Below are 27,422 nucleotides of genomic sequence, written 5' to 3'. Positions count from 1 at the left end.
CAATATACAAGATCTAATATACACAAGCAAAGTACAAGATCTAATTTCTAAATACACTTCCAGCCAAGGTACCTACAGACAATGGTGGGATTCAAATAATTTAGCAACTGGTTCTCTGCCCTAATTATTTCTTCCAACAACCAGTTCACCAAACTGCTCAGAAAGTTAACCACCAGTTCTCCCGAACTGGTGTGAACTGGCTGAATCCCACCACTGCCTACAGATAGTTGGCTCAACTATTGTAATGGAGGTAAATTCTTCAGGCCATTGTATAATGAATGGAGATTGACTATCATCCTAATTAAGAGTCCTTTGGGGTGCATAACTTTTCACAATATTCATTTATTTTTCCCCTTGTTAGATTCCATACCAATCTCAAACTCAGAGCTAATGCATCTTGCTAGCATTAAGTCGCATTAGAACCTTCAGTAGAGATGCTGGGTATCATTAATATAGTGAAGTGCCTCATGCAAACAGGTGATTTAGTCCAGTGCAGTGGCTTCAGGGAGGTTGAATTAGGGTTATGTATCACTGGAATATTCTGGACACTTTTATTCTCTAATAGTTGATAACCTGGCATTGCCTGGATATTTATTTATAGGGGGGAAATGTCCAGACCAAACATAATATCTAATGTTGGATTTTCCTCCTTATCAAAGGGAACCCCCCTTGTGGAGTACTGTGAAGCCGTTACCATGGCAACTCTACTGCACTGTACAGTAGAAGCCATTTTAAGGAACAACAGGCTGTATTCTAACACCTGAGGAGTGTTAGGGGTGTGTTACCCCCCCCCCCAGTATTTTTTTCCAGAGAGTAAGTCATCTGTGTACCAAGTTTGGTTGAAATTGCTCAAGGCGTTCCAGAGTTATATATATAAGAGGCCTTAGAAGCCACCCTGGGAGCATAAGCATAGATAGGAAGGTGGGGTTCAGTTTTTCAGAATATGCTGAACCTCTTATTTTTTTTCTATTTTAGCTGCTAATCTGAAGGAACAGCTTTGTCAGTTGATTCTTGGTATCAGTTATAGTATGAACTGATTTCCAAGTGACTCCCAGCTCAGCCCAACACTACAACACGCTCTTGGAAATATTAGTATTCTCTTACAGTTGTTTGCTGGCTGCTAAGGCAATTATCTTGCTTTAATTTAGGTCACTAATGATAGTATAAGCTAGTTTGATAATGTAATTTCTTCTGCTCCTTTGATACTAGATTTGCTGGTGAATTTGAATAAAATTCTCCTAATATATAAGGAAATGGAATGGCACTGTAGATGCAATGAAAGAGGAAGAATGAATATTTATTCTGCTGACTTGCTATTTAGAGTAAGTGATTATTTCTAAGAATAGCAGAATTGGCAGCTGGTCTGTTACTAGACAGATTTCAAGAAAGCAATGGTGCTGATGTCTCAGAAAGATCACTAATATCTATGAGATTTACAATCCAACGTTTGATATCTTCTAGGGCATGGGTGTCAAACTTAAGACTTAGATCTGGCCCACACGGCTGCCCTGGAAACAGTGAAGGACCAGCCCATGGAGCTTGGGAAGGCCATGGGTGGCCTCACAAGCTCTGTTTTCGCTGGCAGAGGGTTGTAGGACGCCATTGTGCCAAAATGGAGCTTGGGAGCACGTTTCCACTGGCAGAGTGCTCAGACCACCACAGGCAACAACACAATGAGTGTTGTTGAGCTGGTCACACCCACACTTGCCATACCCACCCCAGACTCCCAAGTCAAACACAATCCTGATGCGGCCTTCAATGAAATCGAGTTTGACACCCCTGTTCTCAGGTTTGAAATAATCTCTATCAAGCCATAACAATTGTTCTATTTTTTACACTGGCTGAAACTAATTTATAAGATAGACATGAGTGCTTTCATCCTAGATATTTTTTCCAACTACAGCTAGTATTTACCAGCTTTGCATTATTCTAATGTATATTTTCCTCGAACATGCATACCTTCTTTTGTTGTTATTAGTTTTGAAGTCATGTCCGACCCATTGCAACCCCATGGACAACATTCCTCCAGAACACCTCCTTAAGATATATTAATTTTAGTTGAATATATACCAGGGCTGCAAGCTTTAAGCAACCTGATTATATTTCTTTCTTTCTTTCATTTATTTGCCACCCATCTTGCATTGAAACAACTCATAAACCTCATGTTAATTGGCCAAAGACCAACAGCCCAATCCTATACATTTTTACTTTGAAGTCCCATATATGTAATGGCCTGTCTTCCTTAAAAATGCACTTCAATGGCTGATTAATTCTAAATTAACCAGGACAAATTTCAATTGCATTGAGCAATCAAAAGGCATAATTGCTATTTTAAGATTTTGGTCTCAGCACTGGAATAAAATAGGTTTTCCATGTGAAACTTTTTAGCTCAATTTCTTGAAATCTGAGGAATTAACTGATTTGCAATCCAACCGGTAGAAAGTGACATAGATCAGACCTCATTAAACAGGAATCTATAAAACAATTTTAAAATGGAACATTTAATATAGAGCCGAGGTGGAGCAGTGGTTAGAGTGCAGTACTGCAGGCCACTTCAGCTGACTGTGGGGGCAATATGCTGACTCTGTAAATCTGCTGACTCTCTGCTTAGAGAGGGCTGAAAGCCCCATGAAGCGGTATATAAGTCTAACTGCTATTGCTAATATCACATGTTTTAGACGAAGAAATGAAGATGCCTCAATTAAATATTGCATTTAGTCTCTGAAAACACAGATTATTCTATGCTATCACAGAGTTTAGTAAACTAGTGGTTTTGCAAAGCCAGTGAGATTAGAGGAACAACTGAAGCTAGCTAGCAGAGATGGATTATTTTTCTGCAAATTCAAACCTTGGACGCATTCCAGTGTTGCCATCCAATGATCCACACCCAGAGAAGAAAACTTCTAACCCCAGATTTAGTAAAAACACAACCTTCAGTCCAAGGGAAAGCACTTTGCCCACATAGCATTCCAGATTCAGTCCCCTCTTATCTCTAAGAGCCGAGGTGGCGCAGTGGTTAGGGTGCAGTACTGCAGGCCACTTCAGCTGACTGTTATCTGCAGTTCAGTTGTTCTAATCTCACCGGCTCAAGGTTGACTCAGCCTTCCATCCTTCCGAGGTGGGTGAAATGAGGACCCAGACTGTGGGGGCGATATGCTGACTCTGTAAACCGCTTAGAGAGGGCTGAAAGCCCTATGAAGCGGTATACGTCTAACTGCTATTGCTAAGTAGGACTGGAAAATCCCTTTGTCTGAAACCCTGGACAACTGCTGCTTGTCAGGGCATCTAATATTAGCTGATAGGTAGATTGGATTTATCAAAGGGTTAGGTACGTTTTGCAGGTTCGGAGAGATAGAGAAAGGGGAGGGAGGAAATCATGAATCCCCACAATGAATTGGCAAGATATCTAAATGACCTGATCTCCCCAAAACAAAGAATAGCTTTCTTCAGAGCCAGATTTAACATTCTTCCTTCAGCACTCCTCCAGGGCAGGTATAATAGAACACCTACAGCAGAACGGGTTTGTATATGTGGTAAAGGAGAAGTGGAAGGTAATTTACATGTTCTATTACACTGCGAGCTATACAGAGCTTGTAGGTCTGCACATGTTCTCCCCTTATTAGAGAGATTGCCAGGGATGGCAGACCATTTTTATCTAGGCTTTCTCCTCCAGGACACTAACCCGGTTACCACGTATGCAGTGGCAAAGTTCTGTGCTGCTGCAATGTCCATAAGAAAAAAAATTGGCTACAGAAGTATAGCACCATCTTGTACCAATTATCTGGACATACCTCTAACAATCTTTGGACCATTATGTTATTATCCACTTTTAATGTCAATACTTTTTAATTATATTTTAATGTTAGTATTTTTTGATATAGTGTAAAACCTAATGTGTATTGCTGGTCTTTGACCGTAATAAAGATTTTACTTACTTTTTACTTACTGAATCCCCACAACTAGCCAGGCTTTTAACTAGTAATCCTCCCTCTCCCCTTCCCTCTCTCTCCCCCTCCCTCCCTCCCTCCCACCCTCTCAAGCTAAGATCTACTGCAATGAGCCAGGAAGCTCTAGCAATAAAGGAATTGTCTCAAGAATCAAATCCTCAGAGGTGGTATTCAGCAGGTTCTGACCAGTTCTGGAGAACCGGTAAATGCCACTTCTGACTGGCCCCACCCCCATTTATTATCTGCCTCCCGAGTCCCAGCTGATCGGGAGGGAATGGAGATTTTACAGTATCCTTCCCCTGCAAGCCACGCCCACAGATCTGGTAGTAAAAAAAAATTGAATCCCACCATTGCCTCGGCTTCTTCCTCCTACCTTTTCAAGCATTTTGTCCAAACCTCAAAATTATCTGCCATTGTCCCTTATGGATGTGAGGGCGATCTGGTTGCGACATCTGTCACCCCATTGATGGCCAGGGTTGATTTGGCTGATTTGGCTGGCTAGGCGGGTGTCCCCTTTCTCCCACACCGCTCCATGTGCATCCCTCCCGAAGCTGCACGCTCGGTGGAAGAGGACGACCATCCCAGATAGAAGGAGTGTACCGATCTTCTTCGCCATTGTCCCTTATTTTCTGAAATAGCCTTCTCTGCTAAGAGGACCAGAGGCTGATCCTTCACCAGCTCTTAAACTAATAGTAGTAGCTATCTGGTTTGGAAATCATAAAAATCCATAAATACAGATACAAGCTATAACCATTTATGTTTGCTTTGGTTTTTGGCTCTGTAACACTGATGACTGATAAGCAATCCATTTTTAGCACAATCTGGGAAATTTCCACTACATATGACATTTTCTCTTCTGCTTCTCGGGTCCTCCTCCTCCTCCTCCTCCTCCTCCTCCTCCTCCTCCTCCTCCTCCGCCTGATTTGAGTTGTTCTGAGGGGATGGATGACTGGGCTTTGGAATACTTGATAAATGGCTTGATTATTTTAACAATTAAATATATAATGAATATTTGGAAAGGTTCCACGGAATTCTCATTTTCAGCCTGGTTAAATATGGGCTTGCATAATTAATTTCCAAGAATGAGAAAGAAAAGTGGAAAAACAGTGAAGAGATACTGGATATTTTATTAAATGCCATTCATGGGAAATTCATTAATATACACTGGGAAGATAATAATCTCATGTAGATGTGAAGGCAGTGATAGTTATTTGCTTGTCAGACCATCTAGTTCAACACAAGAGTTTCATAATGTAATTTCTAGGTCAAATCCCATGGATAGAATACTTCATGTGTTTTCTCAAAGATAAAACAAAATAATTTAAATATGTTTGCCATGCCATAATAAAAAAATATATCACGATAATAAATCATGGAATCTTAATTATTCAGACTGATGTATAAAACATTATCAATAATGAATCTGTTTGGTATTTCATAATTTTGGAAACTAAATGCCAAGAATAATACCCAAGGGCTCAAATTTATGCCTCTTTTACCAAGTTATCTCTTTTGGATAAGGTGACCAGATTTTCATATTGGTAAAGAGGGACACCTTTGACCAGGGGGGGGGGTGTGATTAAAAATTTTATACAGAGCAACAAAATTTTTCATACAGCGCAAAAATAGTATTGTAATTTTTTTTTATTTCAACATAACTACAATTTACAAATATAAATTGGAACTGTTGCCAAACATCAAAATTTTGATCACGTGACCATGAGGATGCTGCAACGGTCGCTAAGTGTGAAAATGGTCGCTAAGTGTGAAAAATGGTCATCAGGCACTTTTTTCAATGCCATTGTAACTTTGTTCACTATACCACCTTTCTTGCCACAGTTCTTAAGTGAATAACTGCAGCTGGTATTTTGTACTTTGGATAGAATCTTTTTTTAAATAGTCTAAGACAATTTAAAAAAAGAATCCACACAGAATAAATTGAAGGAAAACTATTTTTAAAAATTCTATGCACAATATATTTCAAAGTATTGTGCATAGAATTTTTAAAAATGGTTTCACTTCAATTTATTTTGGATAGAATCTTTTTTTAAATTGTCTTAGACAAATTGGGTATATACATTTGATGGAAAGTGAGAAATGAAAACTATCACAAACAGATTCTTAGCTTAGTAAATTCTTAGTAAATACTGTATTTTTTAGAGTGTAAGACATTCCAGAGCATAAGACACACATTAGTTTTTGGGGAGGAAAACAAGAATTCTGCCTCTGCCTATCAGCATCCATCAGTATTTATCTGGCTAGTGTCCTTGCAGCAAACAGCCTGGTCAGCTTCAGCACGATGAAGAGCGAGAGGAGGAATTCTGGGAGTTGAAGTCCACAAGTCTTAAAGCTGTCAAGTTTGAACACCCCTGGGTTTTTTTTCTAAAGGGTTAGGGCTGCAAGGGTCTTGTAACTTGACAACTTTAAGACTTGCATGCTTCAAATGCCATAGTTTCTGAGCCAACATTTTGGTTGCTAAGCAAGAGCGTTGTTAAGTGAGTTTCACCACATTTTACAAGTTGGCCATGCCCACCCAGTCACCAGCAAGCCACTCCCATAAACCAGGCCACACCTACAGAAGAGGTTCTAAAAAAATTTGAAACCCACCACTGGTGGAGCTACAATTTTGTCCAGCCATGGAATATATTTGATAATATGTATATTATTAGACACAATGATCTTTCTTTCTTTCTTTCTTTCTTTCTTTCTTTCTTTCTTTCTTTCTTTCTTTCTTTCTTTCTTTCTTTCTTTCTTTCTTGCTTGCTTGCTTGCTTGCTTGCTTGCTTGCTTTTTTTTTTCTTTCTTTCTTTCTTTCTTTCTTTCTTTCTTTCTTTCTTTCTTTCTTTCTCCCTCTTTTTTTCCCTCTCTCTGTTTCTCTTTCTCCTTTTCTCTCCTTCTCCTTTACCAACAAATAAAAGTGTTCAAAATGACAGAAGGAGAACTGACCCATAAAGTAATTAGAAAAAGAATTTGCCCTCTCCTCCGCCCTTCCATTTCAAAGCTTGAGGGGACTGAAAGGCAAGCTTTGTTTACTTCCTGATCTGTCTAATTTTGGTAACCAGGACCATTCCCAGCTCCTTCCCTTCACCACAGCTGCCAGGAGTGAAACTCAAGAAAGAGCCCCCAGGCAATGCAGCACCTTCTCTGAGTCATTTGGCTTTGCCCTGTACAGGTGGCAGTTTAACAAGGGAGACTAAACTTTTTACACTTATTAAGAGGGCACCCGTGAAGGTCATCTCATGTCCAAAGTGCTAAAAGAGAGGTTAGCATCCCTTCTCCTCTTTCCTTCCCAAGATTTCTTTTAGCTGCCTCCCATTGTCTCTTTTGCACTAAAATCTTATTTCCTTCCTTCCTTCCTTCCTTCCTTCCTCTCCCTCTCATTTCCCTCTTTCTTTCTTTCTTTCTTTCTTTCTTTCTTTCTCCCTCTTTTCTCTATTTCTCTTTCTCCTTTTCTCTCCTTTTCCTTCACCAACAAATTTCTTTTAGCTGCCTCCCATTGTCTCTTTTGCACTAAAATCTTCCTTTCTTCCTTCCTTCCTTCCTTCCTCTCTCTCTCATTTCCCTCTTTCTTTCTTTCTTTCTTTCTTTCTTTCTTTCTTTCTTTCTTTCTTTCTCTTCTGAGTCAATCTTAAGTCCCGGAAACTGAACAAGTTCCTGCGATTTTTCTCAGAATTGGTTTGCTGCTGCTGCTGCCATCTTTCTTTCTTTCTTTCTTTCTTTCTTTCTTTCTTTCTTTCTTTCTTTCTTTCTTTCTTTCTCCCTCTTTTTTTCTCTTTCTCTATTTCTCTTTCTCCTTTCCTCTCCTTCTCCTTTACCAACAAATTTCTTTTAGCTGCCTCCCATTGTCTCTTTTGCACTAAAATCTTCCTTCCTTCCTTCCTTCCTTCCTTCCTTCCTTCCTTCCTTCCTTCCTTCCTCTCTCATTTCCCTCTTTCCCTCTTTCTTTCCTTCCTTCCTTCTTTCTTTCTTTATTTCTTTCACTTTTGAGTCAATTTTAAGTCTCGGAAACTGAACAAGTTCCTGTGATTTTCTTGGCAAGGTTCTCAGAATTGGTTTGCCACTGCTGCCACCTTTCTTTCTTTCTTTCTTTCTTTCTTTCTTTCTTTCTTTCTTTCTTTCTTTCTTTCTTTCACTTCTGAGTCAATCTTAAGTCCCTGAAACTGAACAAGTTCCTGTGTTTTTCTCAGCAAGATTTTCAGAATTGGTTTGCCACTGCTGCCACCTTTCTTTCTTTCTTTCTTTCTTTCTTTCTTTCTTTCTTTCTTTCTTTCTTTCTTTCTTTCTTTCTTTCTTTCACTTCTGAGTCAATCTTAAGTCCCTGAAACTGAACAAGTTCCTGTGTTTTTCTCAGCAAGATTTTCAGAATTGGTTTGCCACTGCTGCCACCTTCTTATGACTAAAAGAAAATGAAAATGGCCCAGAATCAACTCTGGCTTCATACCTAAGACAAACTAGAATGTATGAACTTTTGATTCCCAGACTGGTGTCTTAATTGTTATCCCAGACTGGCTGTCATGTATTACTTTACTTCCATTTTAAAAAATCTCTCTTTGCCTCTTGAGTCCCAACAGGTAGCAGGATTTAGCTGACCCAAGTAATCTTGAAAAACTCAAGCAGGATCAGACTTAATATGGCTTAATATTTAAATAGAAGGCCGCAAGGAAATTCCAGGCATGTAAATTAAACTTTGCTGCCTCTTCAAATTTGCTTTAAAACTCCAGAAAAGGGAAGGAAGAACTTCATATCAATTTCCTTTAATTAGGCTGCGGTAGCTAAATAGTGGGAGACACTGGTGTTATTTCAAGTTCACTTTAGCTCATCTAAGTTGCTGAGGTGGCACAGTGGTTAAATGCAGCACTGCAGGCTACTTCAGCTGACTGCAGTTCTGCAGTTCGGCTGTTCAAATCTCACCGGCTCAGGGTTGACTCAGCCTTCCATCCTTCCGAGGTGGGTAAAATGAGGACCCGGATTGTTGTTGGGGACAATATGCTGACTCTGTAAACCGCTTAGAGAGGGCTGAAAGCCCTATGAAGTGGTATATAAGTCTAACTGATATTGCTATTGCTATCTCAGCCTCTGTGGAGGTTGGCTAACTGGAATAAGAGATCATGATCCACCCACTTCCCCTGGGCCTTGTGACTGAGGAGGGTTTATGGATTCCAGAAGCATGATTATTTCTAACCTTTATTATCTAGATCTGGCTAGATCTGTTTTTACATTTCAGGACTTCAACATGTAAAAACAGATCTAGCCAGGATCTCGACTGTAAAAGCCTACATTTGGGAAGCATGAACAGGAATAGCTATTGCTAAACTATTGTGAAAATGGTGGATAACACAGAGGTGGTATTCAGCAGGTTCTGATCAGTTCTGGAGAACCAGTAGCGAAAATTTTGAGTAGTTCGGAGAACCGGTAAATACCACCCCTAACTGGCCCTGCCCCCATTATTTCCTGCCAAGTCCCAGCTGATTGGGAGGAAATAGGGATTTTGCAGTAACCTTCCCCTGGAATAGGGAGGAGTGGAGATTTTACAGTATCCTTCCCCTGCCATGCCCACCAAGCCACGCCCACCAAGCCACATCCACAGAACCAATAGTAAAAAAAATTGAATCCCACCACTAGGATAATTTTCCCCTCAGGGAAAAGGGCGGCCTATAAGTGTTCAATAAACAATAAACATAATGAGAGAGCCGAGGTGGCGCAGTGGTTAAATGCAGCACTGCGGGCCACTTCAGCTGACTGCAGTTCTGCAGTTCGGCGGTTCAAATCTCACTGGCTCAGGGTTGACTCAGCCTTCCATCCTTCCGAGGTGGGTAAAATGAGGACCCGGATTGTTGTTGGGGGCAATATGCTGACTCTGTAAACCGCTTAGAGAGGGCTGAAAGTCCCATGAAGCGGTATATAAGTCTAACTGCTATTGCTATAATACCAATAGCATAGCTATTATAGATACCAGCCAGGTAGCTGATAGCTTCTTGCTACAAAATGCACTTTTATTGTTTGAGTAACAATTAAAGGAGCTTTGAACAGAGCTATCAGAAAAGGCAGCTGGCAAAAAAAAAAAAACTGGGCTGTAATGTGAGTTCCAAGGACTCACTGCTTTGAAGGAAAGCTAGAGCTGTTTTTTGAACGTTTTCTCCAATCCTTTGATTTTTAATAAAAGCATATTACAAAAGTCCATTAGCTAAGGAAGCCTTTCCTCAGGAACAGATCCTTTATAAAGCTCCCTCTGAACTTTCAGGCTGCTTTTGGGAAAGAGAGGGAGTAAAATAATACATTAATTATTAGGACTATTAAAACATCAAAGGAATTGAACTGCAAGCCTGCAAGAGCCAATGAAGAATCATTAACATGTGATTAAAGATAGAATTTTTTTCTCTCTCTCTCTCTCTCTTTTTCTCTCTCTCTCTCTCCATTTTCATTTGCATTTTTTGAACTTGCACATGGATCTGAAGCGATTATATTTCCATTATTGTTCCAAATTTTGCAAAACATTTTTAAAATGTACAAAAGTGAGGAAAATTTATTGTTATAATTAAACTTAAATGTAAATTGTAAGTAAAATTTGTAAGTCACTCCCTGTTCCAACAATGTGTACCTTAGTCACATTGTGTAATTTTGTAATGTTTTATTCTGTAAGCCGCCCGGAGTCCTTCGGGATTGGGCGGCATAGAAATCAAATAAAATCAACTCAACTCAACTCAAAAAGTCATGTACGGTACTGTATTCAGAAATTTTACTTCATGAACAAATGTACTAATTGAAGTTTCAGGTAAACTTGCTGTGTAAAAAGAACATGGAAACAGGATGGGATATATTTGATACTTGAAATAATATAGTTGAAGCACACTACAAAAAGGTCTGCTTAAAGTATTCTTGGGTTTACCGCAACTATGCATTGTGAGACAGAAGTTCTTGTTGGCAAGAAAGCAATGCAAAATGACACAACAGCTCCTTTGCTTAAAAATTGAGTCCTATTTTGCTTTGTGGCATTGCCAAAGCACCTGAATTTTGATCATGAGTCTGTGGGGATGTTGCGAAGATCTTAGGTGTGAAAAATGGTCATAAATCACTTTTTTTTCCGGTAATGTTGTAACTTTGAACGGTCACTAAATGAACTTTGTAAGTCAAGGACCACCTACACTGATGGAGATTTGTTTATCGTATTTATTCTTGACAGGTGTCAGATTATCCCAGGCGGCTTTGGGTGCTTTAAGCTTTAATCCATGAGAGTCACTTGTGTGATATGGGTGGCTGCAGTGGTGTGATTAAAATAATTTAACAACGGGTTCTCTGCCCTAATGACCATCTGGGTAGGTGGGGCTCGGTGGTCATGTGACTGGGTGGGCGTGGCCAACTCAAGGTCACTCAGGTCAATGGGCGCTTCGCCTTAGCTGTTACAATGTAATAAGTATTAACCAGAGAGGCAATTTCTGTAAGCAGGGCAATAAAGATTAGGCTAGATACAACACCAGAATGTTTCCTTCCTGCCTTCCTTACATGATTAGCAAAGTGGAAAAAAACAAAATGAAATTTCTTCCAACAATCGGTTCCCTGAACTACTTAGAAAGTTACCAACTGGTTCTCCCGAATAGGTGCGAACCGGCTGAATCATACCACTGGGTGGCTGTATAAATATCAATAAATCATACCGATAAGTAAGTTGTGTCAGTCAGATACTGATCTGGGAATCTGATGCCCTGGTTTTATTAATTGGATATTACCTGCTGGCTGGGGAATTCTGAGAGTTGAAATCCATACCTCTTAAAACACCCAAGGTTGAAAGGCAATATTCTAGAGCAGGGGTATCAAACTCGGGTTGTCACGGCATCATCACATGATATATTGCAACTTTTCCCCCCTTCACTAAACAAGGCATGGGCGCAGCCAGCGCATAACTCATCCAGTCCACGGTCCATGAGTTTGACACTCCTGCTCTAGAGCATGAATGAAAAAAAGTTCAACAGTCCAAGAACTTTTAAGAGACGTGTTGTTGTTTTTTCTGGAGCAACAGGAGCTTCTGAATGTGATGATTATGTGGCCAAATACACAGGTAGGAGCTGGAAGCTTCATTCCCCTCCTCCTCCCAGTTTCTTTCTATGTGATTATTTATGTGTTTAATTAAATTATTTAAGCCTTTTCAGTGTGTACCCACTAATTTCGATCTATTTTCCACCTATAAAGAAGGAAAAACCATGCTATCAATTTTGACCGGGGAGTTCTCCAATTTTAACAGTGAGCCAAAGGAACACAGATATCTGTATTTAATCCACCCTGCTATGTGGGGGCCAAAGCTTTCCTACAGTTACAAATTTTGACAGGAAGGACACAGTATAGCATTTTCAGGTTTCATTATATTCAGTGGCAGATTATTTAGCTGAAGCATAAATATAAGGAGAAATAAGATAAATCCAATTATCCAGCTTTGCAGCTTTAGATTAAAGCAGATGTGATATTTTTCCAATGCATATGCATGTGAGATTATTCAAACATTCACCAAGCTACAGTGATCCATGAAGTTTTGTTATTAAAAATAAAAGTCATGAACTTTTGTGAGTCTCTCTAGCCAAGCTTGTTCCAAAGCCTTATTTCCATCTGCATATTTCATGCTGCATGTTGCACCATGGCAGATATTTGCATTATATTCTCTATTAACAATCCAAAATTTCATCTTCAGTAATTAAGGACTACATTTAAATGGTTCACCGACAAATGCACGCTCGACAAAAGCACGGCGACAAAACCGTGGTGAGAAAAGAGCGAAGTCGAAATCGCGCACACAGAAGCGCGCTGATAAATGCGCGCTGACGAAAGCGCACTATCAACAAACCACGCAAAAACAAGGTAATAACCCTAACCCTTATCCTAACCCTAACCCTAACTCTAAACCTAAACCTAAACCTAAACCTAATCCTAAGGGTTATTACCTTGTTTTCGCGTGGTTTGTGGTTAGCGCGCTTTCATCGCCGTGCATTTATCGGTGCGCTTCTGTGGGCGCGATTTCAACTTCGCTCTTTTGTTGCCGCGGTTTTGTCGCCGCGGTTTTGTCAGGCGCGCATTTGACGGGCCACGCATTAAAATGATTGCTCTTTTTGTTTAACTCTTCAGAGTGTAATGAAAAGTTGTTGTTTTTTTTCTTATAGATTATTAAAGCTTTTTGTTTTGTATATTTGAGTGATTCATTCAGTCATTATTAACTTAGAACAGTGCATTATGGGACCACAGTGAGCAATATAGGAGCAGGCAAAAGAGGCAAGCAGAAGAGACTTTACTTATAGATCTGAACTGGAATTATGTAGACAACAAATGTGTAAACTGCCTTTTATTTGGGAATTGCTAATCTAAAAGAGATTATTCAGAATGCTCAAGGATAGCTCATAATTCAAGTTTCTACATGCAGATGTCCATAATTATTGTGTTATGCTCTAAAAAAGCTATCATACAACAGGGGAATCATACTGGTTAATCAGATACACATTTTCTCAAGCAGAAACCCATCAACCTACAGATTCTGCTGAACAGCAAAACATCCATTATCCCTCATTGTTGGCCATGCCTGTTTCTTCTGATGGGAGCTGCCTTTTAGCAACATCTGAAAGACTGCAGGTTCCTCATCCTGTTTTAATAATTTGAAACAGAAATATATCTTCAAACACCATACTTTTATCATAAGCTGAGAAATAAGAGCTCGCTTTTCATTTCCTATTAAGGTCACTGATTTGTAGAATGAGAACTCAGATGAGAAACTTAGCTTATATTTCTGGAATAAGGATTCAGATTTTCAGATACAAAAGTTGAACATTCACTCATTACCCAACAGACCAAGTGGAAAGACAAGATTAGAACTGTGATAAATCATGGAAAAGCGTCAGGATGGAGCAGCAAATTCCTAGATTCTGTCCACTGGTTTAACACAGCAGAACTAAATGTGTACCAATTTGGGACTCAAATATACATCGGTGTGCATCAGCATGACCTCCAGATTTAAACTAATCAAATTACACCTGAAAAGGAAAACTATAATTATTCAAACTGTGATGCATTAAAAGAAGTCAATGGCAACATTGATTTATCAATATTGCAAAAGATTTTGTTCCCAGTTTGGCTGCAAGTTAAATTGAGAAGTGGGTCAGTGGTGGGTTTCTATTTTTTTTTCTTCCAGTTCGCTCATGCGTGCAACGCTTCAGCACAAGCAGAAGCATCCGGGCAGGTGGGCGGAGCATCTCACTGCCGCTACTACCAGTTCACCCAATCCGAGCCGAACCGGCAGCAACCCACCTCTGAAGTGGGTGCTTTCAAAGTTCTCCTTTCATGTCTACTGGATGAAGCAGAATTTAATACATAATACATTCATCTCGCTAGGTTTTGGCTTTCTTATAGGGGAGCTCATGTAATGTGAAGATTTCTGTTGAACAGTGTGATGCCTTTATCATCATGCAGGATCACAAGATGGTGTCAATCTCCATCATGCAGGGCTAGACAAAAATCTCAGAAAAGGTCAATAAAGGTGGTTCTTCAATCAAAGTGAGCTGACGGTCATATGTGCAGTGGTGGGATTCAAATAATTTAACAACCAGTTCTCTGTCCTAATGACCAGGTGGGTAGGCAGGGCTCAGTGGTCATGTGACCATGTGGGCATGGCCAACTCAACATTACTCAGGTCGATGGGCGCTTCACCTTAGCTGTTACAATGTAATAAGGGTTAACCAGAGAGGCAGTTTCTGTAAGCAGGGCAATAAAGATTAAGCTAGAAACAACACCAGAATGTTTCCTTCCTGCCTTCCTTACAGGATTAGCCCTGTAAAGCGGGGGAAAACCAAAAGAAGATTTCTTCCAACAACCAGTTCTCTGAACCTCTTAGAAAGTTAAGAACCGGTTCTCCTGAATAGGTGCGAACTGGCTGAATCCCACCACTGTATATGTGTCACTGAGATTCAGAGAGAAACAAAACTGGAGCTGAAAGAAGACAAAAAAAAGCTTACTGTTGGTTCCTTCTATAAATCACAATAGCTTTTTACTATAGACCAGTGGTAGTCAACCTGGTCCCTACCGCTCACTAGTGGGCGATCCAGCTTTCACGGTGGGTGGTAGGGTCACATAACTGCCAAGCCTCTCCCACTCAGTCACATGGCTGGCAAGCCACTCCCACCCAGTCACATGGCCAGCAAGCCACTCCCACAAATAAAAAAGAGGTTCTAAAAAATTTTGAAACCCACCACTGGTGTCTGAGTACAGGATTAGATGTTTAAGAGTACTAATACAGTATTTCAGATTCACGCAATTAGAACCATTGTGCAGTGATGGAAAAATGAGAGCAGATTCAGATACAATCCATTGTCTAGAGGAGAAAAAAGCAATCGGATAAATGTGTTGATCTAGAATAATCTAAAAGTTGACGCACAGTTGAAACCAGAATGTTTCCTTTCAGGTTTGATAGATAAACAGACTGAAAGAAAATTTGGGACTTTGTTCTTATATATGATAACTGCTACAAAACATCTCTATGCATAAAGGTGAGAGGATGTGCAAATTCCCACAGTGGATTTTGAAGTTAAAAGAACTGGCTGAAATGGCAAAATTGACTGCTTTGATTAAAAAATACCAATTTGAGTACTTTGCTTTCTACATGTAGGCCACTTTTGGGTTTTCTGCTTGGTAAAGATAAAAATGAAGTTTTAACTTTGGGATTTGATATCTAGATATACTTTAAATATCAAAATATTGAGAATTGTTGGAACTTATTAGATATACATTTTGTTTCATGTCATTTTATATTTTATATATTGGATATTATGTATATTTGGAATAGTTATTATGATTCCCTTATAGGTTACTTGTTTTATTTACACTAAGAGATCATGATATTATATATTGTTGTTATGTTTTGAATGCTTGATACATATATCGCATGATTCCTAACAAACCTTTTCTCACCATGTACAAAGGACATATTCTACTTGGCATTAATGTTCTAGAACCAAGAAGAAAAAAATATTTATTTATCTATTTGAAACATTTATCGGCTGCCCATCTTACCACAGGGTAACTCTGGCCTTAACTGGCATTAAGGTGCTAGAATTAAGAAGACGAAATCAATCAATGAATATTTCATTTCTAATAAGAACTGACATGATTATTGTATTACTATTCATTAATCACATAGTGGCCTTTTAAAAGAAAATTACAGCTATTTCTTTAGAATTGAGGGTAGTTTAAAAAAATAGCTTGGCATCTCTTAGTACATTAAGATAATTTATTTATACTCTTTTTTTAAAAAATATCACCAATGGCTCTGCAATTTTATTTCTACAGATGATACACAAACAAAAGATAGATAGATGGAGGGAGGGAGGGAGGGAGGGAGGGAGGGAAAGAGAAAGAGAGACATGATGTGTGAGAGAGAGATTATTTAGAATAAGAGCTGAATAAATCCAAATCATCCAGTGATTGGAGAGGAGGCCAGGAAAGTTGTAAATATGTGTATCAATATATATCTAAGCAGTAGCCAAGATCTAATTACTATTATACTCCTGCCTTCCTTTACTCTTCAAATAAAATAAGTCCTTGCTTTTAAACTGAATAATAACGTCTTCCTCATCTTTAGATTCCATCCAGGTTTCAATCAGGGGAAAACTGCCTTGGGGGGGAAAATGCCCAGAGTGCCTTTTATCTGATTAAACATTTGTTAAGCACTATACTTGTTTTTTAAAAACAAACATTAAAATGTAAACAGCTACTCTGGGGAGAGAAATTAGTGATATCATACAGGTAATGCAATCAGTGAAACGCACCGCCAGCTTCTATAGGTAATTTACAGGTAAGACGTTGTTTTTCCTGAGATTTTGGAGGATAAAGTATATGGGCTGCTAAAATAGATGGAGAGTAAAGATTATTTTGGGATTATTTTTATTAGCATGCCTATATAGCAATAGCAATAGCAGTTAGACTTATATACCGCTTCATAGGGCTTTCAGCCCTCTCTAAGCGGTTTACAGAGTTAGCATATTGCCCCCAACAATCCGGGTCCTCATTTCACCCACCTCGGAAGGATGGAAGGCTGAGTCAACCTTGAGCCGGTGAGATTAGAACCGCTGAACTGCAGATAACAGTCAGTTGAAGTGGCCTGCTGTACTGCACCCTAACCACTGCGCCACCTCGGCTCCATTCTAAAGAATCTTCCTCATGCACAACGTTTATGCTTATTTTAATTTTGTGGGTCTAATGCACTTAAATGTTTACAACAACTCTTCCATCACTGGTTTGACAACAGCACAACTGTGATTGATTGCCCAGGCTGATTTGCTGCAGCTGGGAGTCTATTTGAAATGCAAAACTTCCTCCGTTTATTGACCAATGTTGCCATATTTCCCCTGCCGTTGTTATCTACCTTGGCAAGAAACTCCACTGTGGCATGTCAATTTCTAGTCAATTTGTTGTCACTGTCATGAGAGCCCAAAAGGTTTCAGTGACATCTCCAGAAGCAAATGAATTGATTTTTGTCGTATGGAAGCTTAAATGAACGTTGCTCTCAATCAAACAGGATCACTGTCCTTATTCACTGCCAATCACAAGCAGAAAACTTGCAGAAAGAGATTTGGGGATGGGATGTCTCACCACATTATGCCACCTGGTCGCTGCTGAAACCTAGATTTCTGCAATCAGACCACATGCTTAAGAAAAGCTGTTAGGGAAGAGCTCCACTTAGAAGCTCTCTTGGTTGAATCTTGGATTTTTGCTCGTACCTTGGCTGTCTAACTAACTAACCCAACTGTTGTGGCCCAGCAGGAGCCGTTGGAGCTGCCACCAGACTCCAACAGCGAGAGGCCCTATGAGTCAGCTCTGGAGGATGTGGAGGACCCTGGACAGGGTTCCGACTCCAAGCAGGGCGCAGAGCGGCTGGTTGGCCACCAGGAGGCGCCTGAGCCTTGGACCAGTGTGGAGGAGACAAGGGAGAGTGAGTCGGACGCCAGCAGTGAGTTGTTCCTGGATGTCCGGCACCGAAGAGCTAATAGGTGTCAGGAACAGTTGCGCAGTTACAGGAGGTAATTGCACTCAGCTGGTGGTCATTAGGCTCCTCTCCAGACTATAAAAGGACTGCTTGTGCACATACCCCTTTTGCAGAAGTCAACGCAGGAACTAATGTTGGAGAACATTATTGTGAGCTTGGCAGGCTGGATTGCTGCCAGGGTTTATCTGTGCTGGATTGCTGCCCAAGCTTGTTTGTGCCGGTTTGCTGCCAAGGACCTGTCTGTCTGTTAATTAAATGCCGTAACTTATTTTTGGCTTGGAGTGTCTTGGTGTGGGACGAGGGGGGTCAAAACACACAACTAACCCATTTACAAGACAGACACTGTAATCCAGGGGTCCCCAATCCCCAGGCCCTGGCCCACTACCAGGCCGCAGCACGTTCGAAACCAGACTGTGTGAGCAATGGGTAAGTGCCCGTGCGTGCATGCGCGCAAGCCTCCATTCCCATGAACAGATGGTGCTTGAGTGGAAGACGCTTCCACTCATGCAAGTGAAGGGCGAGCACTCTCTACACTCTCTGAGCACTCTCTCAGAGGGCGAGCACTCTCTGCTCACCTGCCACTTGGATCAATGGAGATGTGCATGTGCATTTGCCTTTCACACCCTCCCCCTCCCCCCATGCCGAGCCAGGCCGCCAAGGTGGAAAGGTTGGGGACCGCTGCTCTAGTCTGCAAAAATAGTTCCAAAAAAGACATCTGATAGCACAAAAATATTTATAAAAGAGGTCCAACCAGTGGACCCAGAAAGCAGGCCACACCTACAGAAGAGGTTCCAAAATTTTTTGAAACCCACCACTGGTCCTTGGATATGATTATTCTACACTATCATGCTCATATTTATAAAACTCAGTGCCTCTGTGAAAGGTAAGGATGACTACTGCGTTTTTGGTGCAATCAGAACATTGCGTGTGTTGAAGTTGTTTTAACGCAAACCAAAGATGCCTTTTAAAAAACAAGTTTACCTCATATTCTTATGCATGCCAGTGCTGTGTGTGAGGGAATTTAAGATGGTTCTGACAAGTGTCGTCGGTATCTTCATATCTGGTCACATGGGCAACAAGCCACTCCCATCCGGTCACATGGGCAGCAAGCCACTCCCACAAAGTAGGCCCCACCCACAGGGTAGGTTCGAACAATTTTTGAAACCCACCACTGATTGAATTCTAATGAAACTAGTGGGATACCAAAGAGATTGCAGCCTTGGTGGACAAAAGGATATTTCACCTATTTCAAGCTATTTGGTATCCAATTAAATATAAGAACATTCCATTCCATCTCCATAAAGAACTTCACTAAAAGTTCATTATTGTCTTTAAACTGAATGAAGATCAGCAAAAGACAGAAATCAGAAGGATTTTCTTCGTCACAATGCTGGGATGTACTCAGGATGAAAATAGCCACAGCATAAGCAATCCTTGCAGGAGTCATTAATCCAACTTTATACTAATGGTGAGGGTAAATCTCTGAAATCCTTAATTCTTTTTGGAAAGGAGGAAAAAAAAAACAAGTTATGCATTGGGTAAATGGTTATTATCTGATTTTGGCTGTTTAATGAACCAGAGTATTTCAGAATAAGTTAATTTCTCTTCACAAAGCGCAGAACCGCTCTGCCCCACTAGAAAAATTCATTACTTTTATCAGAGCTTTTTTTTTTTACTATCACTTTAAATTCTATCAATGTCCTCCTGAAAAGCAACCACATTTCCTTTTTAATGGTCCATCAATTTCTAAGCTATACAGGATGTTCCTTTAGACTACAAATGACAACATTTATGCTAAATCCAAAGGAGTTCAAATAATATGAAGGAAGAGAGAAGGAAGAGAGAAGGATTATTTGTGTTTTGTTGCCACTGTGAGATTTTGCTGTTTCATTTTTGGTGGCTAAGAATATAGCAATAGCAATAGCGGTTAGACTTATATACCGCTTCATAGGGCTTTCAGCCCTCTCTAAGCGGTTTACAGAGTCAGCATATTGCCCCCAACAACAATCCGGGTCCTCATTTTACCCACCTCGGAAGGATGGAAGGCTGAGTCAACCCTGAGCCGGTGAGATTTGAACAGCCAAACTGCAGAACTGCAGTCAGCTGAAGTAGCCTGCAGTGCTGCATTTAACCACTGCGCCACCTCGGCTCATATATAGAAACTTTCCAGATATGAAAAGGTTTAGAAATAACAGAGGTGACTCCAAAACTTTTGATACTAACTGGCAAATACTATTGTTTATCATTCTCATGATGATGATTTTTAGAACTTGCTGTTCAGTTTTTCTTACTTGTATTTAATGACTATGTTATGACAATAGAATTCTTTATCCTCACCAAGTAAGGTATAGAACCATTAACATTAACAGATTAAAAGAAGTCATTTTTTACTTGTACACTTCTATTCTATTTTATTATTGTTCCATTTATCCATCCAGATATTCCAGTGGTGGGTTTCAAAAATTGCTGGAACCTACTCTGTGGGTGTGGCCTCCTTTGTGGGAGTGGCTTGCCACCCATGTGACCAGATGGGAGTGGCTTGCTGCCCATGTGACCGGATATGAAATTATAAATTAGTTCTTAGGTTGGTCCAAGTAGCTATTCAGAAGTTAGTGGTTAGAAGCAATTGTAAAGCAAGATATGGAATTAAAACCAGAAATATTTTGTTGGCTATTTGAAAGGGAGTATAATATATATTTAATTTTACACATGTTAGCAGCTGCTGGAATTGTGTTTGCACAACAGTGGAAAAACAGAGATATGTAAATGAATAAATATTACAATGTGCAGGAATAAATAAATTGACAATTAAAATCAAGAAGGCTTTGAATACTTTTTCACGTGGGATTGGTTTTAGCAATTGCCAACTAACGGAAACAGAAATTAGAAATCCAAAAGTATGAAAGAAAACACCAATTATGTAAGGAAAGGTCCCTAAAATGTATAAGGAAATATTACTAGATCATTATTAATGCATAGATAACTGCAGGACATTACACACCCACCCACCCACACCCATACCAGTGGTGGGTTTCAAAAATTTTTGGAACCTCTTCTGTAAGTATGGCCTGCTTTCCGGGTCCACTGGTGGAACCTCTTCTAACCGGTTCGGTAGATTTGACGAACCGGTTCTACCGAATAGGTGCGAACTGGTAGGAACCCACCTCTGAGATATTCTATAGAAAACGAAATGAAGACAACAGCTTCACACTAGATTGAGTTTGATCTATGAAATTACTGAAAAATTGAAGTAAAGCAAAAAAAGAATGAAATATTTCAATAGGGGGGTAATCTGATTTCATTTTATCATGGTTTGGAAAAGTTACCATCCCTTTCAATTTGAAAAGAATTTTTTTTTTTTTTTGCTAAAAAATTAAAATGAAATATTTGGAGTTCAGAAAGAAAGTTTCCCTGGAAAAATCCTATTGAGTTGATTTCTGCAGCCAACCCCCCCCCCCCAAAAAAAGCCACAAGAAAACATATACAAGATGTTTTCCTTCCTATCTACAGCGTTTAAGGAAAACATATACAAGATGGTTTATAGATGGCACTTTCCCCCAACGAGGTTAGCCAAAATGTTTCCTGGGTTATCTCTACTGTGTTGGAAATGTGGAAGAAGGGATGGCACATTCTACCATATTTGATGGTCCTGTACTGTGGCCACGAAATACTGGAGAAGGATTCAAAACTGGCTAAAAGAGGTTACCGGGGCAAGTATGGAATGGAAACCCGAGACTTTTTTTACTAAGCATAAAACCAGAAAACATGAGTAAATCTATATGGCATTTGAGCCTACATATAATTGTGGCCGCAAGAATAACCTATGCCCAATTTTGTAAATCTATTACCACACCATCGGAAGATGCCATAATTAAAAAGATTAAAAAGAGTGTGCAGAAATGGACAGAATGACGAGTTGGCTGAGGGACAAAGGAGAAACGGAACATTATCTTAGCTGGGACCTATGGTATATGTGGGCGACAAAGAGAACAGCAGGGACTTAAAACGGGGAAAGTTAAATAGCAGTTGTTAACAATGGGATTTAAAAGTGAGCGTGGGTATTGTAATAGATCCCTGAATTTTATAATGAGAAGATGCTAGTTAGAGACTAAACAACGAGGAAGGGAAAAAAAAGGTTGGGCTGTGAATGACTGTCACCGTGGGGGGGGGGGGAGAGGGTTTGTATGTTTAAAGTTGTATTTGTATTTTTATGTCTCATTAAAAAATGTATAACCAATAAAGATTGTTTTTTTAAAAAAAGAAAGAAAAATGAAAGCAACTGCAGCTAGAATATGAAATTCCTTAGAAAGTGCTATAGAAATCCAGCCTTTGAAATCCAGGGACAGAATTAGTTAACTGTTATATTTGTATTGTGTAGCAATCAATTTTGTGGTACTGCGTGTACCTGTAGGTAATGCCAGATTTTATAAATACTAAACACATTCTAAGATTTACTAGTATCACAAAAGTGGAATTAGCGGGGAAAAAAAACTTCAGAATATATAATATGTATATGCCAATGTTTCTCAACCTTGTGAACTTTAAGACATGTGGACTTCAACCCCCAGAATTCCCCAGCCAGTAAGAATTCTGGGAGTTGAAGTCCATGCATATAAAAGTTGACGTACTGTAGTTGAGAAAAACGGATGTAGCACATTGCGGTACATTAGTGCTTTTTAATAGGCCAAGTTGGTTTTAGACTAAGGTGACCAGATTTTCAGATTGGAAAAGAGGGACACCCTTGACCGGGGGGGGGGGGGGGGGGGCTTGATTAAAAAACAATTTTTTTGTCAAAAGGTCACCCCAGGACACTGAAACCAGCATAAATACGAATCTGTTGCCAAACAAAATTTTGATCACGTGACCATGAGGATGCTGCAACGGTCGCTAAGTGTGAAAAATGGTCGCAATGGTCGCTAAGTGTGAAAAATGGTCATCAGTCACTTTTTTCAATGCCATTGTAACTTTGGTCACTAAATGTTTTCCCCCTCCTCGAGACTCCTCACTTAGCCTTGCTTTTCTATATTATCTTCACTGACACTGTTAGTTTTATTGTTTTCTTGAAGACATATTTTATTATTCTTTTGTAAATCCTTTTGGATTTTTTCATGAAGAATTCCAGTATAAAAATAAAAAAAACAACACCATAGAGTAAGCTATCTTTTTCAAATACACTTGCAGTGGCAACCTATTACATATTACCTGGCAAAAGAAATCAGTGTTTCTTAAAATCTCTCCTTGGAGTCCAGAGGGTCAGACCCAATCAAGGGTACTCAAAATTCAAATTTGCCAGCCTATGTTGAAATCCCATCAAACAATTGTGAGAATCCACAGTAGCAGTGAATACTTAGATTTCAATATTTAATGCAATACATATTGATAAATATAACCCATACAAACAAATACCATTTTGGGATCCTGAGAGAAAATTTTTAAAACAAAGACAGTAATATAGATTCAGGCGGCTAACACATACAACTGTAATGTTTTGAACATATTTTTCTCTCTACACTATACAGCCTTCTGATGCATGAAATGAAACTCTTACTCTTAACTCTATAGGCACACAATCTTTCCAGTAGTTCACATACTAGTTGGTAACATCTTAATTTGAGGCTTGATTGGAACATTATACAGTTATTGAAAGACAGTAAAATGGACATCAACAATCTCACACCCTGCTCAAAGTTGTGACAGCAAGTTTAAATTTTTGACCTTAACTATCAAGAAAAAAAACAATTTTAAAACTGGCATGTCAGTGACTTCTTAAAAGTCAGGATGCCTGGTCAAGATTAAATTGCAGGTAGATTTCTTATCACTTTCTAAAAAGAGAAAAATTCAGAACATAACAAATAAAAGGTTGTGAATTTCACAGATGAGACAGAAAACCACAAATGGGCAAATATGACCTACAAAGGCATGAATCTCCCATATTATGGGAATCCCATAAACCCTGCAGATGTTCATAATGAAATTATATTTAACTATTTGGGACAGAAAGACAACACAGACTATTTTTTTAAAAAATTCACCAATATCACACCATAAGATTCTTTATCTTTTCTTTGCAACAATTCCTAATGGCACAAGAAATCTCCATCAATATCTATCCCCAAGAAGAAAACTCTTCTTTAACAGCAAAATAATGTAGAAAAATTACAAACAATAACTCTTTTCAGCTTTATGCACCACCCCAGTAAACACAAATGTTTGATCAGAAAAAATATGTCCAAGATAGGAGCAATAAGCTATACGCCATGATTTAGGAGTTTGATTTTTTTCAAAAATAAATGCTAAAATACTAAACTGTATATATATGCACATTTAGGTAAATAGTGTTCTGTATACCCTCTCGGAGGCGGCGATGGATCCCAATCACGAACGGACTCCGCCAGCAGATAACTTCCAAGCGATTCAGGGGCTTTTGCCAGGCGGCGGGACCCCCGAAAGCGAGAGAAAATTGTCTGCGGGCAGCTGGCAGCGCCCCAACCTCTCCTCCTGCCGCGCGGATCCATTTTGATTCACGAACGGATTCCGTGGCGGTTCAGGGGCTTATGCCGGGCGGCGGGACCCCCGGAAGTGAGAGAGGAAGTTCCGGAAGCGAGAGGCTGCCCCGGCGATCGATCCCAATCACGAACGGACGCCGCCCGCAGATAACTTTCCATAACTTTCCGGGCGGCAGGACCCCCGCACGACGTTCTGTGCGGGCGGCAGCCGCTGCGCCCATGCTCTCGGAGGCGGCGATCCCATTCACGAAGAGGCAGGAGGAGAGGTTGGGGCGCTGCACGAACGGACTCCTCGCGGCCGGTCCCACGCTCTCAGAGGCAGCGATCCCATACACGAAGAGGCAGGAGGAGAGGTTGGGGCGCTGCACGAATGGACTCCTCGCGGCCGCTCCCACGCTCTCGGAGGCAGCGATCCCATACACGAAGAGGCAGGAGGAGAGGTTGGGGCGCTGCACGAACAGATTCCTCACGGCCGCTCCCACGCTCTCTGAGGCAGCGATCCCATGCACGAAGAGGCAGGAGGAGAGGTGGGTGCGCTGGCAGCTGCCCCACAGACAACTTCCACACGCTTCAGGAGCTTCTGCCGAGCGACAGGAGCCCCGGAAGCGCGTGGAAGTTGTCTGCGGGCAGCTGCCACTGCGTCCACGCTCTCGGAGGCCCAGAAGCGAGGGGACATTCTCTGCTGGCGGCGCCGCTCCCCCGACCTCTCTTCCTTCTGCGGCGAATCCCATGGATTCACGAACGGACTCCACAGAAGGAAGAGACATCGGGACAGCAGCGGGGAGGCCCAGAAGCGAGGGGACGTTCTCTGCTGGCGTCCGCCGCTCCCCCGATATCTCTTCCTTCTGCGGCAAATCCCATGGATTCACGAACGGACTCCACGGAAGGAAGAGAGGTCTGGTCTGGGCAGCACGCACAGAGCGGGAAAGGCAGCACCAAAGCCTGGCCGCGAGCGAGGGAGCGCGCGGCGAGCAGCGACGCTGGGCTGCTTCCTCCTCCGCCGCGTGCAACGCTGGGCTGCTTGCCTTCCCCCCTCCTCCTCCTCCTCCGCGAGCAACGCAATGCGGGGCTGCTTGTCTTCCACCCCTCCTCCTCCTCCGCCGCGTGCAACGCCGGGCTGCTTGCCTTCCCCCCCCTCCTCCTCCTCCGCGAGCAACGCAACGCCGGACTGCTTGCCTTCCACCCCTCCTCCTCCTCCTCCGCGAGCAACGCCGGGCTGCTTCCCCCTCCTCAGCCGCGAGCGAGGGAGCACGCGGCGACCAGCAACGCCGGGCTGCTTTCCCCTCCTCCTCCTCCGCCGCGAGCGAGGGAGCACGCGGCGACCAGCAACGTCTCCTCCCCCCAGCGCCTCCCGATTCCCACGGTACCAAATTAATTAGACAATACAAAACATACTCACCACCAGTGAGTAAGCGCAGCAGCTGCAACCCCAACAAGAAAGAAAGACGAAATAAAATGGAGAACTCGCGCATGCGTCCTCAGCTAAGGAGTCCAGCCAATCAGTGAGCTGGTTGGCCAGCTCACTGATTGGCTGGAGTCCAGCCAATCAAATTAGTGAGCGGCAGGCTGGGCTGGCTTAAATTTGTAGGTAGCATAGAACGAAACGATGAGCCAGCCCAGCAGCTGATCGGCGGGAGCTGCCAGCGCCAAAAAAAGCGTGCCTTTTTAAAAAGCGGGTGGGATGCGGGAATATGCATCAAAAGGCGGGGGTGTCCCGCCAAAAGCGGGACGTCTGGTCACCTTATTTTAGACTATTCTAATTCTACATACAAAAACCTACGTAAACATTATTAATGTACTTCTGACACCCCCAATAATATCAATCACAGAATTAGAATCCCATCTAGTCATACCAACCAAATTTGAAATGTTTTTCCCAATGTGATTTTTTTGTTTTGTTTTTTAAATGATTGACCCACTCGTGTCAAGAAAGAAAGAACTAGAAAAAGAAAGAAGGCAACTTAGGTTGACTTCAGAGGTTTTTTTACATGCCATGATCCGGGTCACAACCAGATCACAAAGGCCATCTCTTGTGATGAGCCGATAGACAGAGAATAGAAGCAGTATGCTTCCTCCCACATTTGGGCATACCAGGGGTTGTGACACTAAATACATACCTATTTCCCTGGCTCAGCTGATAAAGGAGGAGAACCTTGTGGCTTAGTGGTTAACACAACTGCTTAATATGTAATACAGCACATGTTCAAATCCCAGTAAGGGTATGGCTAGCTGATGAGAGCTAAATAACTTGAAATAGATCTATACTAGTCTCCCTTTATTTATTTATCAGCAAAAATGCAACACATACACACACACACACGTATGTATGTATGTATGTATGTATGAATGAATGTATGTATGTATGTATGTATATATTGTACACCTGTAAAGCGTAAATGCATCATTAAAACTGATTTTAAAAGGATGGTAGGCATACAACCGCAGAATAATTTTAAAACATGTTCTTTCTCCCGGATCAAATGGATTACTGCCTTGTATTCTGGACACCAATTGCTCCAAACTCATTTTAATCTCTTGCGCTGTGAACCTTTGGCTAGTTTTACAATTACTAACTAGACTAATTTGTATAGTAACAATTTTAGCAGCAAGGTGCAAGAAAAAATAGAACATGCAGACCCAATGCTACTTGCTTTGCCTCCCACCCCTCTCTCTCTAAATGCTACAAAAGCAATTTTAAAAGTTCACATTTGCCTAATCTATAAAACTAATTTATGGCTGTGGAAGTAGGAGAAACAAAGGTTAACAATTAATGGCCTGAGTTATTTAAAAATGACTGAGGTAGGCAGATTTTCCTTCCATTTTGATGATTTTTCACATGCAAATGCTGCTCTGCCGTGCGCACGAGTTTACCAAAAAAAAAAAGTAATCTATGCAGAATATATGCGCTGCACGAAAGAGATGGCTTTCCCTCCCCCCCCCGCTAGATTTTAAAAAATGATT

Source organism: Thamnophis elegans, chromosome 8 (assembly GCF_009769535.1).
Source record: "Thamnophis elegans isolate rThaEle1 chromosome 8, rThaEle1.pri, whole genome shotgun sequence".
Classification (NCBI taxonomy): Eukaryota; Metazoa; Chordata; class Lepidosauria; order Squamata; family Colubridae; genus Thamnophis; species Thamnophis elegans.
The sequence above is the reverse complement of the archived record's forward strand: the minus strand, read 5'-3'. Positions refer to the sequence as shown.